Raw genomic sequence first — 23,051 nt, forward strand, 5'->3', positions numbered from 1 at the left:
CTGATTTCATTTTATTTATTTATTTGACAGAGAAAGACTGAGAGAGAGAGGGAATACAAGCAGGGGGAGTGGGAGAAGGAGAAGCAGGTTTCCTGCTGAGCAGGGGAGGCCGATACGGGGCTCGATCCTGGGACACTGGGATCATGACCCGAGCCACCCAGGCACCCCTTGGATTTCATTTAAAAATATAATGCAGGGGGAGGGGAGCACCTGGGTGGCTCAGTGGGTTAAGCCTCTCCCTTTGGCTCAGGTCATGATCTCAGGATCCTGGGATCAAGCCCCACATGGGGTTCTCTGCTCAGTAAGGAGCCTGCTTCCCCTCTCTCTCTGCCTGGCTCTCTGCCTACTTGTGATCTCTCTCCGTCAAATAAATAAATAAAATCTTTAAAAAAAATTAAAATATAATGGGGAAGGGTCGATGGTGCTACAGTTGAAACAAATAGGCCTTCAGTTAATAACTGCTGAAGCTGAGTGTTGGAAAAATGGTGGGTTCATCACACTTTCCTGCATATTTGTGTATATTTTAAATTCTCCATTAAAAATATTATCCCAAAAAATGGTGCGTGGGTAGCTCAGTCAGTTAAGCCTCCGCCTTCGGCTCAGGTCATGATCTCAGGGTCCTGGGATTGAGCTCCATGTCAGTCTCCCTGCTCAGCAGGAATCCTGCTTCTCCTTCTCACCCTGTCACTTCCCCCCTGGCTTGTTCCCTCTCTCACTCTCTCAAATAAATAAATAAAATATTATAAAAACATATTTCAAAAAAGGAAAAAAGGAAATGCTGAAGTAAATTTGGTATTTAGCCCATATGAGATCTGAAGTTTTGAAAACAATGAAATGCTGTATGAAAACAGCAATATTAAAGATAGTATTTTGAAAAAGACCTAGAACACCATTTTAACTAGTTATTTTATAACCTTTTGCATTATTTCCTTCCAAAATTTGTGTGTTTCAGATCATTATGTAGAGAAGGGCCTGGGAAAGAAAAGAGAGGAGACAGGAAGAATAACCCAAAGTCTCTAACCACAGCAAAGGACAGACTCACAGACCTTTTAGAAGCAAACCTGACAAGGCATCGTAACCTACTGAAATGAGATTGAAAGGAAAAGAAATAATTTTACATTGTGTCAATCATTACCTAAAATTATATATCTCAGTAGAAAGTAAGCTCTGTGCCTGTCTTATTCATTATTTTATTTCTAGGGGCAAATAATACATGAGAGGCCCTTAGAAAAAATATATTCAATAACAGCTCATATTTCTAACTTGGGTTAATAAACAGATGTAGTACATATAAACTTAAGTAGGAGACACAGACAGATGCTTGGTGATAACAGGTAGAACTGACTAAATATACTCAGCTGCTAATAACAGACATCGGAAAAATGAACTAAATGAGCGGTTTATTTTATTTACTGAATGAGAAATCCATTGTGACAGAATCCATATGGCAGCTTCATAATGTCCTCAAAAATCCAGTCTCTTCTTGTACACTGTGCTCCTTTATCCTCAGGATATGCTTTTTACAATATAGCTGCTAGAATACCAGCTATCACATCCAAGTTCCAGGCAAGAAGTAGAAGGGAAAAGGACAAAATGGTACATGCCAGCTGAGTCAGCTCCTTTTTAAGATGTTTTCCTGTAACTTCTACCTAATAATTTCTATTTAAATCTCATTAGCCAGGGGTGCCTGGGTGACTCAGTGAGTTAAGCCTCTGCCTTTGGCTCAGATCATGATCTCGGGGTCCTGGAATCAAGCCCTGCATCAGGCTCTCTGCTCAGCAGGGAGCCTGCTTCCTCCTCTCTCTCTGCCTGCCTCTCTGCCTACTTGTGATCTCTCTCTGTCAAAAAAATAAATAAAATCTTCATAAATCTCATTAGCTAGACTTAGTCATATGATCACATCTATCTGCAAGAAAGGCTGGGGAAAATGTTCTGACCATTATTCCCGTCCCAACAAAATCAAAAATTTTGTTAGTAAGCCTAAAGGTAAAATAGGGAATAAACAACAAGCACATCTGAAATATATGTAAGTTTAGAAAATGTTGTGCCTCAAGTATCTGTTGGTAAGATGTGTCCAATTGGTAGCTTTTTGAGAATACCTAGGAGGCCGAAGAAGAAAATATAAAATGTACATTGGTAAGAGAGGACTGTGCAGAGAAAGATTTGTAGCCAAAAAGGAGACTGGCAATGGCAAACTTCAGGGGGCTTAAAGAAGATCAACTGGCAGAGGAAACTCAGAAAATGGTTACTACCTAAGAATCTGGAAGAAAGATCAAATCCAGAAACTAACTTAGCAGATAGTTTCTACCTAAGAATCTGGAAGGCACTGGTGACCTTTCCAGTGGTACTTCTGAGAAGTTTCAAAAGCAAAAGCCAGACCACAATGGGTTGGAGCACAGGAGCTTTTGAGGGATCTGTCAGAGAAGGGAAGGGAACGAAGGACTACAGTCTGAAGAGCATCAAGGTTAATCGGGAAGGTGGAGGCCGACGAGCAAAGGTGTGACGCTGGCTGTTTGGTAGGAGGGAAGCCCTCCACGAGAACATTTGTAGAGAGACTAAGGGCAACAGTACAGGACACAGAAGCAAATACTAAAGATACTGGAAAGCAGGCGGCAGTAGGATTTAGGTTTCACCTGTTAAAATACTAGCTTGTCCAAGGAAAGGCTTCATTTATTTAAAAAAAAAAAAGAAGAAGAAGAAAAAAAAAAAAAAACTGAGGGCAAATGTTAAAAAGGTTTTGAATGCTCTTTCCATTTTTTTATTATGGAACAATATTAAGACTTTTGATTTGCCACATACTTAAATGAGTCATTTTCTGTTTAGCCTAGTGATATTTTCCCCCCCTGAAATATAGCAAGCCATGACTATGCTGCTTTTTAATTTCCTGGAGATAATCCAGGATGACCAGGGCACAAAGTCTATCAAATTTTTCCACCAATTAATCTCTGTAACGTTTACTGAGACTTCAACAATACCCTCTCTGAGATAGAACATCAGGTATTTCAGGTGGGAATCTGCAGGGGATATGAAATGTGAGGCTCATTCATTCAACAGACGGGCACAAATTCAAATGCAGGGACAAGAGCTGACACCAACCATATGCCCGATGAGCATAAACTACCCATTAGGAACTACTTGGGGATAGTCAAGTGGAGGAGAGTTTAGGGCAGGAAGCGAGGGACATGTGAGGGATTATAAACTGTTCAAACTGGAAGTGATGATGGCATGCCAATAAGGGACCTGCACGGTAGCCATCCCCCCTTCTTTTTTTCCAGCAATGAGAGCTGCATGGTCTTGGGCAGTTATGAAACTTGGCTTCAAGTTCTCCCCTGCAAAACTGAAGTTCTTAAAGGAAATTTCTGAAGTCTCTTTCTTCTTTAAAATTCCTATGACGTTTTTAAATCATGAAGTAAATGCCATCTTAAAGACAGTCGTTCATGGTTTCTAAATTCGGCCTTAAACCTTTCACAGAGGGCATATTAAGACACAGTGGGTTTTTTAAAGAAAGGAGAGACAACAGAACTATTAATATGATGGGGATAAAGAAATGGGAAGCACAGGACACACCACCTCCTTCCTTCAAACCTTTGTTTTTGGCAATAAACTGGACGCAATGGTTTTCTTACACAAAACAAGGAAGACTGTGCGTGACTGATCTTTACAAGGGGAAGGGACTTGTTGCAAGTCTGAAAGCTGCTGGACAATGGAAGCAGGCTTGGTAATAAGCAAGAGTAAAAGCATGACTTGGGTCCAAAATAACCTAGCACTCTGAAAGGACCCATCACAAGATCATCACAAGAAACCCATCACAACATCAGCCAGAAGTGTGATGTTAACCTTCAATTTAAAAAAACTCCTGGAAAATAATAAGGAAGGGGAGAAAGCTTAAAAATACAGCAAGCACTTTTTAACACTGAAAATGTGTTGGGTCACCTTGAGTAGAATTTGTCAGATACTAAGCATTTTAAAGTAGGGTGGACTTTCAGCACGACTAGGCTTTGACTCCTGATATAATCTAAGGTTAGGCTATTGGAGATGTCACTGGAAATTGACTTTTTTAAAAATTTAATTAATTAACTAATGAATTTTTAAAGATTTTACTTACTTATTTGACAGACAGAGATCACAAGTAGGCAGAGAGGCAGGCGAGAGAGAGGGGGCGAAGCAGACTCCCCACCAAGCAGAGAGCCCGATGTGGGACTTGATTCTAGGACGTGGGATCATGACCTGAGCCAAAAGCAGAGGCTTAACCCACTGAGCCACCCAGGAGCTCTATTTTAATTTCTTTTTTAAGACATTTATTTTTAAACTTTCTTTAAAAGATTTTATTTATTTATTTGTCAGAGAGAGAGAGAGCACAAAGCAGGGGGAGTGGCAGGCAAAGGGAGAAGCAGTCTCCCCCGAGCAAGGAGCTCCACATGGGATTCGATCCCAGGATCCTGGGATCATGACCTGAGCTAAAGGCAGATATTTAATCTACTGAACCACTCAGGCATCCCAAGATTTATTTATTTGAGAGAGAGAGAGAGACAGAAAACGCATGTGCACGTGCAAGCCTAAGCTGGGGAGGGGCAGAGGGAGAAAAAGAAAGAATCTTCAGTAGTCTCCTCACTGATCAGGAAGCCCGATGCAGGTCTCAACCTCAGCACCCTGAGATCATGCATGCAGCCAAGATCAAAAGCCAGATGCTTTTCCAACTGAGCTGCCCAGAAGCCCCAGGAGATGATATTTTAGAAACAAATGCAGAAATTAAAAACAAACAAAAAACAACTATGACCACAGATGATAAATCACTAGCTTCCTAGACTGCAGCTGTGCATCTCCCATCTTTATGAGAACATCTACCAACACCAGGTTTTTACGGAATACAATTCATCAGTTACCAAGTTTTTGTCTATGACACAATCAATATTTTTGCTTAACCTGATTGCTACCTGAGTGGCAAGTGTGCTTCAAAAATCTCATCATCATTATTAAAATCCATGTTTTATAGTTCCAGCTGAACCTGTCTAGTCTTTGGATTCCAAGCATCTGCTGTTGGACCATGCCTCCTGGACTACTGGACTACCCATCCCAGGCCCAGGAAGGTAAGAAAATTTATTAGCCAGATTTGGCTATGTTCCAAGAAAAAAGAGAGAGTTTACCTTCCTTCTTTTTTCTTTACTTAAGGCAAAAGCAGCATACCATATTCTATCAGTTTCAGGTGTTTAACATAGTAAATCAACATTTGGATACATTGTGAAGTGATCACCACAGTAAGTCTAGTTACCATCTGTCACCATACAAAGTTATTACAATGTTATGGGCTATATTGTCCATGGTGTACATTATAGCCCCATGACTTACTTATTTTATAACAGGAAGCTTGCATTCCTTTATACAGGTTACCCTCCCTCTGTCATTGCCCCTCCCCTTTGAAAACCACCAAATTTTTCTCTTTATCTAAAAATCTGGGTTTTCTTTTGTTTTTTAGATTCTACGTATAAGTGAAATCATTTGCTATTTGTCTTCCTCTGACTTATTTTGCTTAGCAGAATACCGTTAGGTCTACCGTTGTTATCACAAATGACACAATTTCATTCTTTTTTATGGCTGAATGGTATTCCATTGTGTATATCTATACTGCATTCATTCCTCCATCAATGGACACTTAGCTTGTTTCCGTATCTTGACTGCTATTATTAATACTGCAGTGAACATATGGGTGCATGTATCTTTTCAAATTAGTGTTTTCCTTTTCTTCAGATAAATAACCATGAGTGGGGGGATTATTGGATCATATGGTAGTTCTAGTTTTGATTTTTCTGAGGAACCTCTATACCATTTTCCATAACGGCTGCACCATTTTGCATTCCCATCAACAGTGCACAAGGGCTCCCTTTTTTCCTTATACCCTCACTAACACGTTCAATTCTTGTCTCTTTCATATTAGCCATTCTGACAGATGTAAGGTGATCTCATTGCAGGTTTGATTTGCATTTCTCTGTTGATTAGTGAGTTGAGCACCATTTTTGTCTCTGTTGGCCATCTGTGATCTTCTTTGTAAAAATCTCTATTTAGGTCCTTTGCCCATTTTTAATTGGATTTTTAATTGAATTATAGGAGTTCTTAATATACTTTAGATAAACCTTTTATCAGATATATGATTTGTAAATATTTTCTCCCAATCAGCAGGATGCTTTTTCATTTTGTTGATGGCTCCCTTGGCTGTACAGAAGCCTTAGTTTGATGTAGTCACAATAGTTCATTTTGCTTTTGTTTCTTTTGCCTTTGGAGTCAGATTCAAAAAACATGCTTAAGACTGCTTTTAAGGATTTTGGTGTGTATGTTTTCTTATAGGAGTTTTATGGTTTCAGGTGTCACATTCAAGTCTGTTAATCCATTTTGAGTTAATTTTTATATCTGGTTTAAGGCAGTGGTACAGTTTCATTCTTTTGCATGTAGCTGTCCAGTTTTCCCACCACCATTTTCTGAAGCAAATGTCCTTTCCCTATTGTACCTTCTTGCCACATTTGTCATAAACTGTTTGATGATATATGTGTGGGTTTATTTCGGAGCTCTTGATTTTGTTCCATTATCCTATGTGTCTGCTTTTATGTCAATACCATACAGTTGGATTATTATAACTCTGTAGTGTAGTTTGAAAACAGAGAGCACGATACCTCCAGTCCTGTTCTTTCTCATTTTTTGGATATATTTGACTCTATTTAACTTTTAAAATTATTTGTTCTAGTTCTGTGAAAAAATGCCATTTGAATTTGGATAGGGATTGCACTGAATCTGTAGATTGCTTTTGGTATTATGGACATTTTAACAATATTAATTCTTCCAACACATACATATGGAATATCTTTCCACTTATTTTTTTATCTTCTTCAATTTCTTTAGTCAATGTCTTGTAGTTTTCAGAGTACAGGTGTTTCACCTCCTCGGTTACATTTATTCCTAGGTATTCTGGGATGCAATTATAAATGGATTGTTTTCTTAATTTCTCTAGTAGTTTATTAATGTATTGAAATGCCGCAGATTTCTATTAATTTTGTATCCTGCAAATTTACTGAATTTGATTATTAGTTCTAAAAGTTTTTTGGTGTTCTTAGGGTTTTCTATACATAGTATCATATTATCTACAAATAGTTGGTGGTTTTCCTTCTTCCGTTCCAATTTGGATGCCTCATTTATTTTTCTTTCCTAACTGCTGTGGCTGGAACTTCTAATACCATGGTGAATAAAAACAGAAAGTGCAGGCATCCTTGTCTTGTTCCTGACCTTAATGGAAAAGCTTTTGGCTTTTTACCCCTGAGTATGATACTGATTGTGGGTTTGCCATTTATGGCCTTTATTAGGTTGAAGTACATTTCCTCTATACCTTTATTGAGAGTTTTTATCACAGATGGATATTGGAACTTTATCAAATGCTTTTTATGCATGTACTCAGATGGTCACATGATTTTTATCTCTCATTATGTTAATGTGATGTATCACACTGATGGATTTACAGATGTTGAGCCATTCCTGCATACCTGGAACATATCCTATCTGATCACGGTGTTTAATTCTTTTAATGCATTGCTAAATCCAGTTTGCTAACATCTGTTGAGGATTTTTGCATCTTTGTTCGTCAGATATACTGGCCTTTAATTTTCTTTCTCTGTGGTTTCTTTGTCTGGTCTTGTTTGGGTATTAGGATAATGCTGGCCTTCTAAAACAAGATATTTTAGAAGAGTTTGAGAAGGACAGGTACTAAATCTTCTTTGAATGTTTGGTAGAATTAGCAGTGAAGCCATCTCGTCCAGGATTTTTGTTTGTTGGGAAGTTTTTGACCACTGAATCAATCTCCTCACCAGTAATTCATATTTTTAGATTTTCTATTTCTTCATATCTGATTTTGGAAGATTTTAAGTCTCTAGAAATTTACCCATTTCTTCTAAATTTTCCAATTTGTTGGTGTATAATTGTTTATAGTAGTCTCATGATCCTCTGTTTTTCTGTGGTATCCCATTTGAACTTCTTTCATTCTTTATGTTATTTGAGCCCCCCCCCCCTTTTGGAGGGTATAGTGGTGGTGAATCTAGCTAAAGGTTTGTTCATTTTGTCAAAGAACCAACTCTTAGTTTCATTGATCTTTTCTGTTGCCTTTTTTAAGTCTCTATTTCATTTATTTCTGTTCTGGTCTCTATTATTTCCTTCCTTCTACTAACTTTTGACATCATTTGCTTGATCCCAGGACCCCAAGATCATGATCCCAGCTGAAACTGACTTGAGACACCCACACATCCCTCCCCCCATTTTCATATATATATATATATGAATATATATATATATATATATATATATATAATGCAAACAGATACATATGTATGTATATGTATCGGTATATATGTATATATATGTGTATATGTATCTGTATCTATCTATCTATATATATATAACATCCCTCCCATTTTCATATATATATAACAGATAACATATATATATATATAAAACATATATATTTGTACCTATCAAAGGCATTTGCCTTTGGATATTGTTTGTTTCTCCTTTCATTTCTTTTATGACCCAGTAGTTATTCTGTAACAGGTTGTTTAATCTGAATGTATTTGCAGTTTTACTTTTTTTTTCCTGTAATTAATTTGATTTCAGTTTCCTTGAATTTATTGAGACTTGTTTTGTCGCCTAACATATGATCTATTCTGGAGAATGTTCCATGCACACTTGAGAAGAATGTGTATTCTGCTGCTGCTTTTAGACAGAACATTCTGTATACATCTAGTAAGTTCCATATAGTCTAATGTGTTGTTTAAGGCTGGTGTTTCTGTACTGATTTTCTATTTGGATGATTTATCTATTGATATGTGAGTGGGGTATTAAAGTCCTATACTAGTATTATATTGCTATCATTTTCTCCTTTTAGTTATGTTAACATTTGCTTTATGTATTTTTGATGCTCCAGTGTTGGGTACATATATAAATGTTCTATCTTCTTGTTGGAATAACCCCTTCATTACTATGTAGATCTTATTTTTGTTTTCTATTATAATCTTTGTTTTAAAGCACATTTTATCTGGTAAAAGTATAGCTACAACAGCTTTCTTTTCATTCCAAACTCATGAATGATCTTTTCCCATTTTTTTCATTTTTAGTCTGTTATGTGTCCTTATTTTTTAAAGTCAAAGTCTTCTAGGCAGTATACAGATTTCTTTTTTTTTTTTTTTTTTGGTCTTTAAATCCATTCAGCCACTCAATGTCTTTTCATTAGAGCATTTAGTCCATTTAATTTTAAATTATTGATAGGTATGTACTTGTTGCCATTTTGTTAGCTGTTTTTTATAGAGTCATTTTTGTAGTACCTATTTCTTCCTTCTTTCCTTGTGATTTAGTGATTTTTTTAGTGACATATTTAGATTCCTTATTTTCTTTTATGCATTTAGTTTAAGTGTTTGATTTTTGGTTACTGTGATGTTCACTTGTGTCATCCTATGCATATAATTATCTATTTTAAGTTGATAACAACTTAAATTTGAACACATTCCCAAACGCTACATTTTTATTCTCCCATCCATACTTTGTTTTTTGATGTCACTATTACATCTTTTGATGTATCCCTTACCTAACTATTGTAGTTCTAGTTAGTTTTACCACTTTTGTCTTTTAATTTTCACACTAGCTTTGTAGGTAATTAATCCATGATCTTTACTACATATTTACCTTTTCAAATGAGATTTTTCACTTTCATATGTTTTCTCGTTATTAGTAAGTGCCATGTCTTTTTAGCTTAAAGAAGTCCCTTTAATATTTCTTGTAAAAGCCAACTTAGTAGTGATAAATTCATTTAGCTTGTCTGGAAAACTCTATCTCTCCTTTAATTCTGAATGATAACTTTTCTCAGTAGAGTACTCTTGGTTGAAAGGTTTTTCCATTCATCACTTTGAATATATTATACCACTTCCTCTGGCCTCCAAAGTTTCTGCTGAGAAATCTGCTCATTATCTCCTGGAGTTTCCCTTATGTGTAACAATTTGTTTTTCTCTTGCTGCCTTTAAGATTCCCTTTTTATCTTTAACTTTTGACAGTTTGATTATAATGTGTCTTGATGTGGTTCTCTTTGGTTCATCTTACTTGGAACTCTCTGGAATTCTTAAACCTGAATGTCTGTTTCCTTCCCTAGGTTAGGAAAATTTTCAGCCCTTATTTCTTCAAGTCACTTTTCTGCCCTTTCCTCTCTCTTGTCTCTCTCTGGGACCTCTATAAAGCAAATATCATTCCACTGATGTTTCACAGGTCTCTTAAGTTATCATCTTTTTAAAGATCTTTTTCCAGGACACCTGAGTGGCTCAGTCAGTTAAGCGTTTGCCTTGGGCTCAGGTCGTGATCTAGGGCAAGTCCCACATTGGGCTCCTTGCTCAGCAGTAGCCTATACTCCCTCTGCCTGCCATTCTCTACTCTCTCTGACAAATAAATAAAATCTTAAACATTAAAAAATAAATTAAAAATCTTTTTCCTTTCTGGTGTCTGAGAAATTAATTTCATTGCTTTGTCTCCCAGCTCACTGATCATGTATATTCCAATTCAGCTACTGTATTCTTCAGCTCTGTGATTTTTGTTTGCTAGGGTTTGGCGGGGGGGGGGGGGGGGGGTGGATGGAGAGACAGAGAGAATCTTAAGCATGTAGTGTGGAGCCTGACACAGGGCTCAGTCTCAAAACCCTGAGACCGTGACCTGAGCTGAAATAGAGTCAGATACTGAATCAGCTGGACCACCCAGGAGCCCCTGTTTGTTACTTTCTCATATACTCTCTCTTTTTATCAAAGTTTTTACTATGTTCCTCCATTCTTCTGAGTTCAGTGGGCATCTCTGTGACCATTACTTTGAGTTCTTTATCAGATAAAGGACTTAACTCTGTATCATGAAGGTCTTTTTCTGAGATTTTATCTTATTCTTTGATTTGGAACATATTTCTCTTTCCTCACTTTGCTGGATGCTCTGTGTTTGTTTCTATGTATTAGGCTGAACAGCTACCTCTCTCAGGCTTGAAGGTGTGGTCATGCGTAGGTGATAAACCTCATTCAACATTGCCCTAGCTCTTGGTTGTCTCTCAAACCTTTGTGATTTTCTAAACTGCCTGATTTATTCTTGATGTGTCCCCATTGCTGACGGTGTGCAAAACCTATCACTGCTCCAAGGGGAGGAATCTCATTTAGCATCTAGTTTCAGGCTGACTGGGAGACAGACCACTAGGAAGGAGCTTTTAGAGTATGAAAATATGTATAGTGTTATGGGGCTGTAATTTTAAACCCTTCTGGCTTCTAGACCAGAAGATCTGGAAGTGTCCCACAAGTGACAGATGCAAAAATCAGGGCTCTAGAAAAATGTGTAAGTGCCTTTCTGGGAGGCCTTTTTGAGCTGTAGTGAGGCCATGGGGGTTTAAAAGAATGTGCCTCCCTGTTTACATTCCCTGAAAGCACCTCCCTAGCCTCTAGATGCATGGGAAACCTGAAGCCTTCTTCTTAAGCTGAGGCTCCATTCTAAGTAAAGAGGACTTTTTCATAGGAGGGCCAGGGTTTAAGTTCACTATCTGCAGTGCCCAGGCAGTTGTTGTAGTCTCCCAAGAACTGTCTGATTATTACATTCTTGTGGAGCTCAGGACTACCTGCCCCTTTGGCCACCAGGGCCAGGCGATAAAAGGGCATCCTCTGTGTGGACTGCATGTGCTCACTGGCTTTATGTAGGCAGCTGGAGGTGTAGCACACTCACCAGCTTCAGAAAGGCAGCAGCAAAATGTCTTGACTGTAAGCATCTGTAGACCAAGAATATAGTGGGAGAGTGCCCCTGGCTTTGGGCTGGGAGTGGGAAAATGCCATAATCACTCATGTTTGCCTGCCCCAGCCAGGGAGTGGGGGAGTACTACACTGCATTCTCTAGCTTCAGCAAAGCAGCAGGATAGTGCTGCAACTGCTCACCCCCCCACCCCTGTCTTAGCAAGGCAGTGGGAGGGTGCCAAAACAGAGCTCGCCTACCTATGCCAGCGGGGTAGTCTGAGAGTGCAAAAATAGTGTCCACTAGTGCCTCCATCTCCAGAGAGAGTTTCAACTGTCCCCTGCCCCCCCCCCCCCACCGAGCAGATACTTTTAGATTAGAAACTGAATCTCCTTCTTATTTAGGAACTTTTCAAACTGCTCTTTTTTGCTGCATCTCAGAGTGAATAAGACCACATGCCAGCCCTTTCAAAGGGGAATCTCAGTTTCCTCCGGCATCCTGGGTCTCTTGGACCTACCTGTCTTGAAGTGGTTATTTTATCTCTTTTTCTGGAGAAACAGTTCATCTAGTTTTCACATCTTTTTCAGAGGGAAATGGTGCATATATAGCTGTAGATTTGGTGTGTCCATGGAAAGAGGCAAGTCCAGGATCTTCCTACACCACTATCTTGTAGAAGTCTGACCCTACCTTCCTTCTTCAGATCCTTCATGAGTAAAATCTTTAGATGATGAAGTAAAGTACATGGGACCTCTCACACTTGTAAGTAAAGTACGTGGGACCTCTCAACACTTGCCATGTCTTGTCCCAAGGGCAAAGTATATGATACATATCTAATAACATTGTGAACAAGTGCCCTGGTATAGACTCCAAGGTAGCACAGCTTTTCAATACTTTCTGTAATTCTCCTTCTTAGAAAAAGCATGGATGCATAGGAAGCAGGAGTTGATCATTTTGGAAATCACAGGTGGATCTTCTTGCTCCCCATTATTTACAGCCGAGTATCCAAGTGTTGTGGCTACATCTTATTTCTTACTCTACTCCTTTCACTGAACTGTGGTATCCTTACCTAATTAGTCTTCCCAACTAGATTTTTTTCTGGAAAAGGTTTTGTCAGTACCTTAGTGGTTTTCACTTGACATGATTTCTCTCTCAGTAAGGTCTAATTGGTGGTATGGTACAAAAAAACATGGGGTTTGGCATTAGTGAAAACTGGATTCAAATTCTGCCTCTGCCACATCCACATGTGTAAGATGAGAACAAAAGCTATCACACACATTGCATGGATTTTAAAAAGGCTATCAAGGGGCACCTGGGTGGCTCAGTCGGTTAAGCATCTGCCTTTGGCTTGGGCCATGATCTCAGGGTCCTGAAATCAAGCCCCATGTCAGGCTCTGCACTCGGCATGGAGTCCACTTGTCCCTTTCCCTCTGCTCCTCTCTCTCTCTACTTGTGTTTTGTCTCTCTCTTTCTCTCAATCTTTAAATAAATAATTTTTTAAAGGTATTGAGTCAGTGCCCAGCACACTCTTAGCAAGAATAGAGTTTGATAAGCCTTCTTCCTTCATTCCTGGCAAGCCAGTTTGATAAATTCGTGGCAGGATTCACTTATAAGATCTCTCTTCATTCTCAGTAAGGACAACATAGAATTAGCTATGTTTGCCATCAGTTCCTTTTTTCCAAGTTGTTTCCTCTGATCAAGAATGGCCTGTCCTTCCTACTTCGCCCCTCACCCCATCCTACTCATGCTTTTATTTCTTCTAAGCTCAGCCCAAATTCTAATTTTGTACCATCTGTACCATCTAACACAGTGTTTAGATACAGGAGTACCTACCACATAAATATTTGTGAATGTTACTGAACACTAAGGTAATCAAAAAATATTTTAAAGAATTAAACTTGTGTAGAAGGAAATGTTTGTAGGTACTCAAAGTGATACAGCAGTTTATCACATGTTAAAAAAATAAACACATAAAAGAGCCACAGAATAAAGCACGTGTCAAGAATTTAATTTTTTAAAAAAGTACTGTAATTCTAAACATTGAGGTCCCAAACCAGGGCAGACTATTAATTCATTTATTAATTTTCTTTTAAGATTTTATGTATTTATTTATTTGTCACAGAGAGAGAGAGAGAGGGAAAGCACAAGCAGGCAGAGGCAGAGAGAGAAGCAGGCTCCCTGCTGAGCAAGAAGCCCTACATGGGACTCGATCCCAGGATCCTGGGATCATGACCTGAGCTGAAGGCAGCAGCTTAACCGACTGAGCCACCCAGGTGTCCCAATTTATTTATTAATTTAAAGTAACATCTTCCATGCTCACTGATTGGAAGAACCAATATCATTACAACATCCATACTAACCAAAGCAATGTACAGAGTTAATGCAAACCGTATTAAAATACCAACAGCATTTTTCACAGAACTAGAACAAATAACAGTAAAATTTGTATGGAACTATAAAAGACCCCAAATAGCCAAAATGATCTTGAAACAAAGAAAAAAACTGTAGGTGTCACAATCCTAACTTTCAAGATATACTACAAAGCTGTAGTAATCAGAACAGTATGGAGTAACACAAAAACAGATATATAAATCAATGGAACAGAATACAAAGGAGACAAGAATATACAATGGGAAAAATCTCTTCAACAAATGGTGCTGGGAAAACTTGACTGCTACAGGCAAAAACAAACAAATCAACAACAACATACACAAAATAAACTCAAAATGACTTAAGAACCTAAATCTGAGACCTGAAACCATGAAGTTCCTAGAAGAAAACATGGGCAGTAGTTTCTTTTACATTAACCATAGAAACATTTTTCCAGGTATGTCTCTTCTGGCAAAATTAAATTACTAGGACTATACCAAAATAAAAAGCTTTTGCACAAGAAGGAAACCATTAACAAAACAAAAATGGGAACCTAATGGGAAAAGATATTTGCAAATGATATATCTGATAAGGGGTTAATATCTAAAATATGTAAAGAACTTATACAACTCAATACCCAAAAGAACCAAATAATCCAATTAAAAAATGACTATAGGACCTGAACAGACATTTCTCCAAAGAGGATATCCAGATGGCCAACAGACTAACATCAGAAAAATGTAAATCAAAACCATGATGCTCGGGACGCCTGGGTGGCTCAGTTGGTTAAGCAGCTGCCTTCGGCTCAGGTCATGATCCCAGCGTCCTGGGATCGAGTCCCACATCGGGCTCCTTGCTCCGCAGGGAGCCTGCTTCTCCCTCTGACTCTGCCTTCCACTCTGTCTGCCTGTGCTCGCTCGCTCTCTCTGACAAATAAATAAAATCTTTAAAAAAAAAAAAAAAAAAAAAAAAAACCATGATGCTCTATCACCTCATACCTGTCAGAATGGCTAAAATCAAAAACATAAGAAACAAGTGTTGATGAGGATATGAAGAAAAAGGAACCTTGTGTACTGTTGGTGGGAATGCAAACTGGCACAGCTCCTGTGAGAAACAGTATGGAGGTACCTCAAAAAATTATAAATAGAATTACCATATGATCCAGTAACTCAACTACAGGGTACTTATCAAAAGAAAATGAAAACACTAATTCAAAAAGATAATTGCACCCCTATGTTTACTGCAGCATTATTTCCAAGAGCCAAGATATGGAAGCAGCCCAAGTACCCATCAACTGATGAACGACTGTAGAAGATGTGATATATACCACCATTTTCTACCACAATGGAATACTACTCAGTCATAAAAAAGAATGACATGTTGCCATTTGCGACAATATGAATGGATCTATAGGATATAATGCCATTATAAGCAAAAATAAGTCAGAGAAAGACAAATACCATATGATTTCACTCATTTCTAAAACTTAAGAAACAAATGAACAAAGAGAAAAGGAGAAACATAAAAAAGCAGACTCTTAAATATAGAGAACAAACTGGTGGTTGCCAGAGGGGAGGTGGGTAGGAGAAATGCGTGAAATAGGTGAAGAAGATTAAGACTACAGCTAACGTGATGAGTGCTAATGTATAGAACTGTTGTATCATTATACTTGAAACTAATATAACACGGTATGATAATTATACTTGAACCAAAAAATGGTTAAATAAATATGTAACATAACATAACATCACATCCAAGGATCTCATACATTTTCTCTCATAACTAAGAAAGGCAAGAAAATTTCCTTTTCTCTGTGTCACCAATTCTGAATATTTCTCCCTATCCCAATTCCCCCACATCTCTATCCTCTCTATCTTCAGAATTCAAAGGCAAAGTTTGTTGTCCCCAAATACATTAGTAAATGCTTTCCCATCTTCTCCTAATAGAAGGATCTTTGACTTTATCTGGAAGAACATCTCACTGTGCAGTCACCTTTAGTGACCTAAAGTAGCCTCGCAGGGGTGATTTTTCTTTGTGGACCTTAATGCTGCCTTGGAAGTTTACAGTCATAAATTGTTACCTACTGAGGACAATTTCTCAAACTTGATGAAATAATTACCTAGACACCAAAAGAAAACCACCCTCCAACCTATGCCATTGCATTATCTTGCCTCATGATTCACAGGAAGCATAGCCTACATTTTGAGTAACTTACAGACAGTATAACCTGGAATTACAAAATATAGCTAGGAGATTCAAAAAGAAGTGATTGTCGGACTATAAGACACCATTTGTTATTTGGTGGCACCTTCTGGGAAAGCCTGATATTACAACTCAGCTCTGTTAAACACAAATACTTGCAAAATCAAGAGAGAGAATTCTGGGAGCAGGGAAACAGTGCTGCTGATGTAATAATGTGAACTCCAGAACCAGGAGAGTCTGCCGTACTTGCAGCAAGCCTGTGTGAGAAGTCAGATTCCTGGACATTTCAAAGCTCCTCCCTCATTTTGGGATGCGTGCCAAACCCAGCTCAAAGGACAGCCTGTCACTTCCTGAGGGCTGTTGGTAAAAGCCCAAATCAACAGGTAGGTCAGAGAACCATGACTCATAAATGGAACAAGGCTATGACATCAAAGGCTTTCAAAGCAGTGAGGCCAACTTCATGGAGCCCATCTCTGCAAATGCAGTATGAATTCGTGGGAAAATCAGATTTGCTTCATTCCAAAATTCCTCTTGAGTGAACATGCTAACAAGTGGGATCGAATTCTGGATCCACCAGCTGGCAACTCTGGGCAAGTCTCTAAACCTTTGGGCCTCAGTTTCCCTATCTATAAAATGGGAATAATAGTGCCTATTTCATAAAGTTGTTTGGAGGGTTAAGTGAGTTAAAATGAGTCAAGTGCTTAGACTGGTGACTGGCACACAAAAAGCACTCAAGACATGTTCAACTACAGGCATACGATGTCTCTGTGGAATGGGAATGCAGGTCACGCAAAGACCATGTTGAATCACATCTTTGTGTCTAAAGATGACAGGTGAGACAATTAGGTAAAGAGCATGGGCCCTGGAGTAAGGAACAGTAGTGCAATGAACAGGCAATGGAGCGCTCTTAAAGGAAGCTCATGGACTTTATTGAGAGATTCAATTCAATCCAAGTAAGTAAAAATGAGGAGTGTTGGCAATTACTGATGGTAACCAACTCTGCAATGATCGAACTTCCTGTTCTGTCCACGGCCCTCAGCTACTGAAAGACTTCTAAGGAATTATTTAATTTAAAAACTGAGAAACAATTGAGGCTGAGTATGGTACCCAAACAAGAAAGAGAGGAAGCCCCTAATTCTGTCTTAAAGTAAAAATCACCCTTGCAACTGCTCCAAATTCCTTTTTTGGACTAAGCTAGGAACGTGGCTGAAGAAACCAACAGTTGAATGGCTGGGCCATTTCCTCCCCTCTGCCCATCACATCTTACACAGAATCTACCCGAGGAAGAACTGCAACCCTTCAGATAAATTTACCTCCAGTTATGAAATGCAGAGAACAGGAGTCCAAAATCAGAGTCATCCCCCCCCAACCCCCACCAGGCAGGGCAGCCCTTTAATGAATGGCCTCTCTAGCTGCTTGCTCACTATACTTGCAGACTTTACAGCTCTTGCATGTGCTGGAATTACAAGTCATTAAAGAGCCACTTTGAAAACACAATAAAGACCTTCTTCTCTGACTGCCACAACCTTCTATCCCATAAAAACCTCAGGCCAAGGCTTCAACAGCAGGACATTTACGGCCAACTCCCGAACAGTTTAAGCAGGGCAAGGAACAGGGTGGGGTGGGAGGAAATGAGGCACAACAAAAGAAGGGAAGTTTCTTTTTCCTTCTTTTTTTCTTTTCAAAAGAAACTTCGGCTAAGGTGATTTGCAGCTTTTATCCTGTAGCTGAACCACCACCACCTAACCCTTGGTAAAAGGCATCTGAGATTTCATCCTTTTTCCTCAGGAAGATTTTAGCCAAGAAAGCACTCTGCTGAGGCCAAGTGAGGAAAGACAGGATTACAATCTCTGCAGGCTGAAGTACGTAACATTGTACCAAATGTAATCTGCCCATTTTCAAGGAGAAAGACAATTAAAACTTTTAACGACTGTGCTTTTAAATTACAATTAAATCTCTATTAAAGCAAGGCAAAAAGCAAAGGCAATGATAAGGAAATTACTACCATAACCAAATCTGCTTATAAACAGTTATTCTAATTTTATTTTATTCTTTTTCCTCTCTTTCTCTGCTATAAATACCAAGCTTTCTCTATCACAAAACAAGATCAACTCCACAGACTTCTCTTTCAGAAGCTGAATTATATGGAAAAAACAAAACCTAGGAAATTATGGGAAAGGGGAGATAATTTGGGTTCTTTCTAATTGTCAATTAAAGTTGAAACAAGTGAATACAAACTCCAATAATAAACTTTTAGTTGATGCTAATATGATCCTCACCCTTCCAGCTGCATTAGTGAGGTCACTTTCCATTAATGACCATTATGACCCCAAAATGATAATTTCCTAAACCAAGACAGCTTTACTCCAACAGGATTACCTAAGTTCTTGAAGGTAAAATATTCTTAATGCTAACACTTATGGACGTAGTGAAAACATGCTCTTATCATGATTTCTGTATTTGCGAAATGCTCACCCAACTATAAACCAGTCCTTCTGCCTCCCTATCCAACCACCGTGTAACTCTTGAATTCTGTAGGGGGAAAAAAATCACTGATGGGCTTTCATGTGATAATATTAAATTTCTTTAGAAAAGAAAAACACTTCAGGGATTGCAAAACATATTTAAAAATTATTCTGTGTAACATTAATAATCACCCAAAGGTAAGTAATTTCTTCGGATGTCTTCCTTTAATAGGAACAAGAATAAAGAAACAACTGAGTGCCTCCCTAATGCAGTGCTAGCTATGTTCTTGTCCTTTACCTATTTTAATTTAAAAGCTAAAAGATCCTGGGAAACTCTGGATTAACTTTTGATTTAAAACTTAGACTCTTCATCCTGTATTTTTCCTGTTACCATGCAACAAATGCATATCAAGGCCATTTGCCTCAAGACAAAATTCAGAGCAATAGGACATAGATGCCAAGTACTTTTTCCCCTGAAAAACCTATAACCCACACCCTTGAAAAGAGACTCTAGAATTCTACATTATTTTTGAAGAGCAAAAGATCTCTTCCAAAGCTATAGGTTATAAAGATTTCCAGAAGCCACGTCATACATAATCATAGTTAACTAGTATTTTTTGGTTAACGTGATACATACTTTACCCAGACTGACAATTTTCATAATAATACTACGTAATAAACACTATTATGATCTCCATCTTACAAAAGAATTAAGAAATACAGAAGGTTAAAAACGTTTGCCTAAGATCCCTGAAGAGCTGGGGTTCAAAACATAGCCTGTCCAACACCACAGTATAAACTCCTAATTATTCGATTACTTGACTACCTACCTACCTGCCTAAGCACTTACTAAATGATCCCTCAAAAAAAACACGTAGGCATGGATGTACTTCTACTTTTCTATGCAAAGTACAAAAAATCTTAACCAAAAAGAACCATATGAATCGCAATCCGAGCTTCCAAATCCATCTTAATAACAATGATTTTATTCCCATATAAAACCTGAATCTACCTTAATTATGGGAAAAGGTTCTTTAAAAAGTTTTTCCTTTTAATTGTAACTAGAATATACTGAGGCAAGATGTGTTTGCAGGTTTACCAGCTAAATAATCTCTTCTCCCTCACCCTTCTTAATTCTTCACACTTTTCCAATTTCTTTTTGTCTCTTTCTTCTGTTTCGAAGTCCATGATCTCTGCCTGCTGTGTCTAAAATTACCCCCACTACCCCATCTGCCATAAATGAACACAAGTCTGGCTTATATTCAAATAACAAAGCTAGGAAGCATGTTAGTCTTTATCCAGTAAAGACTTACAGTCATCTTACCACACTTACTCAGATGCAGACACACTCACCATCCAGGACATCGTGAAGTTGGACCCCTGAAGTTGGGCCTGTCCCATGCTATCAAATTTGTTACTGGCCAAGGGAGGATCTGGGCTCCTCATGGCTCTTCATTGCAGTGGTCTCCCCTTCTGGCTTGCCCATAGGAGAGACACCAAGTAGGAAGAAGGCCAAACAAAGGTGATTTCTACTACTGGATAAAGGGAATTTCAGTCCTTTTTTATCTCCCCTGCTCACAGAAAGGTGTTTTGGGCACTGGCTTATTTGGAACCACTTTGTCAATGCTCTTTGTCTTCACCACCTACACACAGAGAATTAAACCAACAACAAGAAGAAGAAAAGCACTACTACCAGAAACCTGATAAAGAAAGTGTATCTGTTGGGTTTTATACCCAAATAATGCCCAAAAGTCTTTAGTGGCTTTCTCTGTACTGATGTGCAGAACCCATTGTAAAAATTCCTGTAGCAATCATCGGATATGTGGCTCATGAATTCTTTTTGAAACCTTTCTACCTATTGCAAAGAATTACAATTCTAACTCCTCACTCCAAAAGATTTTTTAAGATATTGCTTTGGGGGCATCTGGGTGGCTCAGTGGGTTAAAGCCTCTGCCTTCGGCTTGGGTCATGGTCCCAGGGTCCTCGGATTGAGCCCTGCATTGGGCTCTCTGCTCAGCAGGGAGCCTGCTTCCTCCTCTCTCTCCGCCTGCCTCTCTGCCTACTTGTGATCTCTGTCTGTCAAATAAATAAATAAAATCTTAAAAAAAAAAAAGAAAGATACTGCTTTGGATAAATACACTAAGTTGAACATGAAGTTTATGAAAAGCTATATCTTATAAATCATACATAAAAGGAAGGGAGCAAGAGATTAAAAAACAAGAATATACAGAGTTACCTAAAGAGAATGATTATTTGGGATAATTTCATGAAGAAAGAGCTTTGCTTTATGAATGTCATTTGATCTTCTCATAAATTAGCAAACATTCAAGAAAGATGCCTTTCAGAATTTGACCATGACCTACAATAAGGAATACACACATCCCATGAAATAAAATTTTTAAAAACCATTACTTACCCTTGCTAATTACAATGCATTCTGATTTTTTTTAATACTGCTGATGACATGCTAAATCGGTTTCATGGCTCACTAGTGAATCACAAGCCACTATTTGAAAACCTCTGCTCTACAAGATTCACAACATGTCAGAATACAGAAAGACAAAGTTGCTAAACCTGACAATCTTGATGGACTAATCACACCCCAAGAGGCTCAATGAACATTTTAGTGTGATCTGAACTAAAAGTCAAACATACAAAAAAGAATTTCTAAATAACATCTGCATTAAGAACAAGTTTTGTATTAAGAAGAGCTTAAGTAAAAAGCACAGAAGGAAAAACAGATGTTTGAGATACTGAACAAACCCATCAGTTCTCATCTTCATTCAATAAACTATCACTATAAAATATGTACCAAACACTGGGACAAATGACCCCAATATCTTGTATTTTATATGCTACCCTACTCCCAATCTGATTTTCTTTTTTTTTTTTTTTTAAGATTTTATTTATTTATTTGACAGAGAGAGATCACAAGCAGGCAGAGAGGCAGGCAGAGAGAGAGAGGAGGAAGCAGGCTCCTTGCCAAGCAGAGAGCCCGATGTGGGACTCGATCTCAGGACCCTGAGATCATGACCTGAGCCGAAGGCAGCGGCTTAACCCACCGAGCCACCCAGGCGCCCCGCAATCTGATTTTCTTTTAATATTTCAAGGTTAGGGGGGCACCTGGGTGGCTCAGTTGGTTGGGCATCTGCCTTCGGCTCAGGTCATGATCTCCAAGTCCTGGGATTGTGCTGGCGTCGGGCCCCCTGCTGTGGGGAAGCCTGCTTCTCCCTCTGCCCCTCGCCCTACTCATACATGCACACTCACTCCCTCTCTCTCTCTCACACATTCTGTCCCTAATAAATAAATAAATAATCTTTTAAACAGATTTTCAAGATTAGGGATGCCTCAGTCAGTTAGGTGACTGCCTCTTGGTTTCAGCTCAGGTCATGATTTCAAGGTTGTGGGATGCAGCCCCATATCAGGCTCCATATTGAGCATGGAGTCTGCTTCAGAGTCTCACTCCCTACCCCTCTGCTTCCCCATTCCCTGCTTGCTCACACTCTCACTAAAATAAATAAAAATGAAATCTTAAAAAAGTCTTTTTTCAAGATTAGCTGTAGAGGGTTGCACAGAAGGAAGTAGTCTCTTGCCAACTGGGATCAGTACCAACGCCAAGTCCTAACCCTGGCTGCCCTTATCTCCAGCACAAATGCAGGATAGAGAATCTGCTACGAAGTTCCCTCATCTCTGCTAGCATTTGAATTAGGAACATGTATATGGTGAACCCATGGAACAGAAAGAGAAATATTCTCAAATGGCTAGTAAGTTTTAGTTAGACACCTTCCTTGATCATCGTTTAGAAATAGTGGCAAGCCAAAGTAAAGAGATTATTTGGACTGATCATGACTAATAAGTAACTAAAGGTGGCAAAAGTTTGCAACAAAGTGAGCGTGATTTCATAGTAAATAATGTTCTTTCTCCAGAAATGGAACGTAATACCTTTTAAATTACTAATACTTCTGTTGACAGAAGCATAAGATTTCTTATACCGGTGGGAAATTAGAACAGATAATGTGAAAATTCCTTTCAACTCAAAGAAATCTGTAATTATTAGTTTAAACCTCAACATTAGATAACATTTTGGAGGGGTGTTAGATGGTCAGATCGTCTTTTAGGCATCCACAAACGATAATCCTACCAATCGGCAAAAACGTAATGAAGATTCCACTCCTCGCCCTCTCCCAAATCAATGGCTAGTCAATGAAAACAAAATTAAATGTTTCAAATTTCAAAATACCACCACCTGGTTTCACGAGT

General features: G+C 38.5%; 1 protein-coding gene across 2 annotated transcripts in view; it reads right to left on the reverse strand.

The window, feature by feature from the left end:
- Positions 1 to 23,051, reverse strand: part of MLLT3 (MLLT3 super elongation complex subunit) — a 277,750-nt gene that overhangs the window by 50,071 nt on the left and 204,628 nt on the right. The window lies entirely within an intron of this gene.

The sequence above is a fragment of the Mustela nivalis genome, assembly GCF_964662115.1.
Source record: "Mustela nivalis genome assembly, chromosome: 13".
Classification (NCBI taxonomy): domain Eukaryota; kingdom Metazoa; phylum Chordata; class Mammalia; order Carnivora; family Mustelidae; genus Mustela; species Mustela nivalis.